The sequence below is a fragment of the Rattus norvegicus genome, chromosome 5 (genome assembly GCF_036323735.1).
Source record: "Rattus norvegicus strain BN/NHsdMcwi chromosome 5, GRCr8, whole genome shotgun sequence".
Taxonomy (NCBI): Eukaryota; Metazoa; Chordata; class Mammalia; order Rodentia; family Muridae; genus Rattus; species Rattus norvegicus.
The window spans coordinates 17,700,029-17,706,028 of NC_086023.1; the positions used below are offsets into that span (position 1 = coordinate 17,700,029).

The window sequence follows — 6,000 nt, forward strand, 5'->3', positions numbered from 1 at the left end:
TAATTGGAAAGAGCAAGGCTCTATATTGTATGCAGTCAGAAATCAGAAATTCTTTTCTGTGGAAACACCTGCTGTGGGCTTGGGCCTTGTTCCCCATTCTCTTCTGCTTGGAGCTGACTAGCTTCAACAGTCCACGACTCAGACCTGACACAGTCCTGAGAATCAACAGCTTCATTTCAACCCACACGACAGAAGAAATCTTGTTCTAATGCTGGTGTTCTATACTCACAACTTGAAGTGATCATTTAACAAATTAGTGTTTACTAAGCTTTGCATTAAGAAGCACATTCAGAGTCTTAAGTACCACAGGATAGCCAATGCAATCTTTGCCCCCCTGAACATCTGTCAAAGTACCCATTCGAGAGTTCTAAAGCTATATTCTTGTTTTAAAAACCCAAGTAAGCTTGGCACTAAGACCAAATTGTATTTCTCAAGGGAAGAAAACCATAATTTGGTGCCTGCGTTCTAATAAAGAGACATACAGCATACATATGTTTTAGGTCTCTTATTGCGACAAACAAACCACTCAAGTATTCAACTTATCTTCATATTTGATACTTATTATATGTAAGCAACAGATGTATTTCTCATATGAGCACCATTAAAAAGTGATTTTTCTGAAAGAAAATTCTAAATAGAAATGAGTCAGTCTCAGTACCATTCCATACTGCACAGGCAGCATTTGTAATGTAAACACACTGACACTTTCCAGGGCGTTTGTAGAATCTGATGTTTTCAGTGTCCCCTACACCCAGATCACATGTGCTCTCCTCCTTCACAGCTGGCATTAATAATAACAACAGTTCCCGGTGGCTATCAGTGGCTACACTTGATGCCGGGCTCCCATAGCCATGCTTGCACAAGAGAGGTGAAACAACAGTTGAGTCCTCCCACCTCAGTACTGTTGGGTTTCTCCCAAAGCCCAAACCAGTGTAAGTTACAATCTACTTTTGACAGTATTTGCCCTTACCTGTACCTGGTAGATGTCTACAGGTATGTGGAAAATTATCTTTTCTTTCATATGTTCCAAGTGTTCTTATGCTATTTCTCCTAGGGTTTCTCCATGTTGATCCATTCAGATATCTCATTACTGTCTAAAAGAGAAAAATGTTAAATTATAATAAGACAGTCTGTTCATTTATTTTTCTTCAAATCAGGACTAAATGAAGACAAACCACTGAGACTGGCACCTTGTACAGTGCTAAGAGGTGTTGGCTTTTGTGTACTATGATGCCAGAAGCCTTTTCTCCTCTTGTAGCTTTACTTAAAAACCACATTTGTTATTTCAGATCAGATTCTCTTGCTCCTTACCTCTAGTAGTCCTGTGAGGTTACATTCTGTGAGAAACATCCTGCCCTTCTCTCCACAAAAAGGTTGCATAGAGTCAGAATGCAGAAGCCTGCAACTTGCTAACTTTGCTCTGTGTTATTTACCAATCACACAAAGAAAATGCTGTCTATTCAGAACTCATTTCAAAACTCTTTTCACTGTGAGTAAGCGAACAAGCGGGCTCATGTCCCAAGCCACAGTCATATCCCCAGTGGTCCAGTGATGGCTATGGGGCTGGCACTGAGTGGCACGGCCTTCAGGCATCCTACAAGGGTCTGTTGTGAACAGCCTGGGACCTTCAAAGCCAGATGTAAAGAAATAAGGTGGAGTTGGGCTCCTTTTCCTCTCCTGTTTCTGGGCTAATTTGCTGGGTGTTTCTGTTATCAGTAGCCCTTTCCCAAAAAGTTCCTTTGTCCTAAATGGTACAAGATGTCATCAAGGTGACAAACGAAGCTAGTTGACTAGCTGCTGAGTTGCTTCTGGAGGGTTGGGGAGCAAGTAATTTCAGTTACAGAGAACTTAGCTGCTTATTAGAGCCATGCAACAAAACATACCCAGGCTCCCTCTATTCAAACCTCCCTGTGCCTCTTCCTCTTCCTTCTCCTCTTCCTTCTCCTCTCCCCTTCTCCCAGTTTTTTTGTCCCCTGTGTCCCTGTCTTCTCTCTCTATGTGTCACTGCCTCTGCCTCTCCCTCTTCTTCTGTCTCCCCCTAACTTGCATCTATTCTCCTTCTGCTTCTCCCTCTCTCTCTAACTTCCCTCTCCTCCTCCCTCTCTCCCCCTCTTCTTTCTCTCTGTCTATCTGTGTCTCTCTGTGTGTCTCTCTCCTTTCCTCCCACCCTCACTCACTCCCTCTTAAGCTCTACTAGTCAAGTCTCATTATAAAGCTTACTGTTTCTATTGACCACATCAAAAGACATGAAGGAAAAGACAGAACGAGGAGGCTATAGATAGACTTCCAAAGGTTTTTTGTAATCAAAATGCAGGAGTTTCTAAACATATCTGAGGCCCATTCAGGAAAATGCTTCAGTATACCTCAAAATGCCCAGGGCTGAGGAAGGAACACATGGGGACCATCTGAAAGAAGGGAATAGCATCTTCCCTAGGAACATGGGAATGAAGGGTGAGGCAGCCTGCTGTCAGAACTGTGCCAAATTCAGTGTTCTAGAAAATCCTTCACAGAGGCTTACAGCAGAGTCTATCAGAGCAGAAGGCAGGATGCTAGGCATCCAGATTCCTCCAGATGCCCTGACTCCTGCTATGCATCCCATGCGCATCCTAGAGGTTGGTACATGAAGGGAATAGGGGTGCCGGAGCAGAACATCACGGACACTATCCCACAGCTGGGAATCTGGTTCCACTAAATAGGATGACAGAAATGAGAGCAAGGGCAAACTGAAGGGTGGTTCTTTCAAGAGCTGGGCTCTTTCAAGTGTTCAGGTACATAATCCCTTATAGACATTTGTGACAGACTGGACTCTCCAAGAAGACAGGGCATTTCATTTTATGGACCTCCAGGCACAGTGTCTGGCCCATGGTCGCCAACTAGTTTCCCAGCTAGGATTTGGTTGTTTCACTTTAAGGCAAGTTTTTTCATTGTGGTCATTTTAGAGAATTCTAGATAAATATCTATTCTGAAGCTTTTATCTGTGGCCCAACATCAATATTTTCTAGCAAAATACCAAACATTGTAACAGACTTTGTGTTCCCTCTACTTCCTACACCCTTCCCAAGTCACAGAATCTCTGAAAAAGTCCTCACTAGCTACTTCACTATTCTGTCTTGCAATTTAGGTTAAATATTTTGAATAACATGTAAGACATTTCTTTTTGGCCAAGAGAGAATCTCTGGGGAATAAAAAAAAATTAAATTTTAAGAAAACGAAAGGCAAGCGTACTCGTGAGCTTCCCAAACTGAGCAAGTTTGGGTAAGCATATGCAGGCTCAGTTTGAGAAGCCACAATATGCCATTCATCCCTAACTAGATGACGGGACAGAAATATTGCTGCTGAACCAACCACGGGAAATATGCTGCTCACCCAAAACAAACTTGCAAAATCGAACTTTCACTGCCGAAATTTCTCACATGAGAACTTTGCCTACACATCATTTTAAAGAATTTTTTCCACTTGCTATGTGAAACTGGTAACCCAGGGGCATGCCTCAAAAGATGGAATCCTTACAGATGAAATATGGATTTAGGAATAATTCAGAAATAACTAGGTAAAGAGCCTTCCTGGAGATGAGGTTAGGTGTGAATGGGTGAGAGTTAAGAGCAAGCAGGTGCCTCAAGCATTAAAAGCCACGACTCCCGACACCCAGCCGATGAAGCACAGCCCACTCACTCCCTTTACTCCCCAAACCTTTCCATCATTCGCCAAGAGGCCCCCTTTATATCAACCATTCTAGATCCTCCGACAGATACGTTTTGCTACAAGAGCTGACTGACACCCAGGACTAGATAAATTTGATGAAAGAAGTTGAAGAACCTCCGACTGGAACTGTGTTTAAGAACAGGGGCTCTCAGAGAAGCAACCTTCAGGCTTACTCCTGGGATCATATCTTAACTGCCCTGTTCTCACCTTGTGCCTTTTTCCTTCTTTACTGTTGGCGGTGGGATGACGCGCCCTAGTACAGACAGCCTTTGGGCAGCCTAAATGCAAACTCACCTTTCCTTCTCCACTAGCACTTTCTTTACTGCCAGTCCACCCACAAAGCATGATGTTTGCAAATATCCTAAGGATACTGTCAGAGGAGGCTGAAGTTAAAATAGTCTACCCACACCCAGATGAAGTCTCACTTTCTAAAAAACAAAATCAAAAGTGCTCAGAACACGGTAGGAACACTCCAGTGCATGGGAGAACCCACACAGCAGTCCACAAAATGGTACTGTGCAATTCTCACTTGCTGGCTTCTTCTAAGGGCGTGTTCCTATAGAAAACAGCCATTTACCAAGTACTCATTTTTCAAATTATCCTTAGAACAACCATATATAGTTCCGTTACATTCAGAACTGCTGCCCAAGGCTGGGGTTGTTGTGGGTTATTCCTTCTGGAAAACTCCATTTGTTTGGATTAGGAGGCTGAGGAACAGCAAAGGTTGCATTAATGTTTATCCATTAAATGATATTTTCTGGAGGAGTTAATGTGACAAAGTGATAACCTAATAACTACTGGCAAAAAGAGAGAAAGAAAATGCCGCTGTCTCTAAAGGACTGCATTCAAGCAGAATAGGTAACGATTACTCGTGCTTGGATTCTGTAACTTGTGGAATCTGCTTTCTGAAAATGTCTTTTGGAGTCTGCAGGCAGTACTGGCAAGGATAAAAAGGAAAAAGATAACGTTTTTCTGGCAACTTACAAAGTACAACTAGCACTTGGAACCCCACGGCACGGTACAGCAAAATGCACAGCCCCGCTGGTGACACCAGATTACAGCCTTGAGAATGGGTGTGAGACGCAGGCCAGGCCATAGTTGTCACCGGTCACTAACATTGAATAAGCTGAGGAAGGGGCAGCCCACAGATTTCTGATTCTTTTTCCTTAAGCCATGCCAATTTTTTTTTTAATTCTTTGAGAAACCAGTGGGCGGGCACAGATGGGAAGTGGGAAGCTGCAAAGGGGAAGAAGACGGTACGAAGAGGAGTGCTGAGCCAGGCGCTCCTCTGCAAGTGCGTCCTCCAAGATCCAGATGGTGGGCCTCTCTTTGCTAACGCCACCTGCCACCACTGCCTCTTCAGCGTCCCCTATCTGCTGTCGGGACCAAGTGACCGTAATTGATGCCCAGTTACCCTAGATCAATTTACAAGCCCAAAGTCTGCTGAGCTCGCTATGCAACCTGTGAGGTATTCTGTTAACACAGCAAATGTTTTAAAAGAACCAGCTCATGTGCCAACTTCCAAGAAATGCAAACTACTTAGAAGAATGCTTGTGACTTAGCTCTGTGTGAGAGGCTGTACAGTGACACTTGAGGGTCAGCTGTGATATACAGCTTTATAGAATGCAGCTTGAGAAAGGAGGAGGAAGAGGAGAAGGAGGAGGAGACTTCAAAGGCAAAGCAGCAGGGCTCTACAGACACTGCCTAGGGGATGCACTAGGAAACACTTGTGTAGCTCACTGCCACTTTCGTCCTCCCTAAGAACCTCTCCCAGATCCAGGCTGGGGACTCCTGCTTAAAAGACAATTTTCTCCACACAGAGAGTTCACAGTCTGGTTACTAAAGCACTCATACAAACAACAACAACAACAAAACCTAAAGAACAAATACAACACAACTCTGAGGTGCAGTTTTAGGAAGAGGGGCATAAAGTATTACAGAGACAATAACATTGGGCTGTGCCTCTCTAGGGCACTATGAAGGGCTTCTCTAGGTTGATATTTCATTGGAGATAATGAAAGCAGTAAGAACTAACTGGAAAGGAGGATTTCCTCAACCCACCCATGGCATGTGAAAAGGGTCCAGAGCAGGAAAGGCAATGGCTGAAATGGATGGGTGCAAAACCAAAGCCTGGCACCACTGCCAGAGGCTTCACATCAGCCTGATAGTCGACTCTCTGTGACTGTGACTGTCTCACCGCCAACGAGATTCCCATGCTCTTGCTCACCTTTAAGAATATTTAAGAAAATTCCCTTTAAGAATATAAAAGTGAGCCTAAAAGAATATTTGTGGAAAATT

At 43.7% G+C, this 6,000-nt stretch overlaps 1 protein-coding gene across 1 annotated transcript in view; it reads right to left on the minus strand.

The window, feature by feature from the left end:
• The window catches only part of St18 (ST18 C2H2C-type zinc finger transcription factor), a 331,712-nt gene extending 330,646 nt beyond the window's left edge, over window positions 1-1,066 (minus strand). Inside the window, exon 1 of the mRNA XM_017593173.3 lies at window positions 971-1,066. The gene's annotated coding sequence lies outside the window, so the exon portion shown is untranslated. The remainder of the gene's footprint in view (window positions 1-970) is intronic.
• Window positions 1,067-6,000: the final 4,934 nt, after the last annotated feature.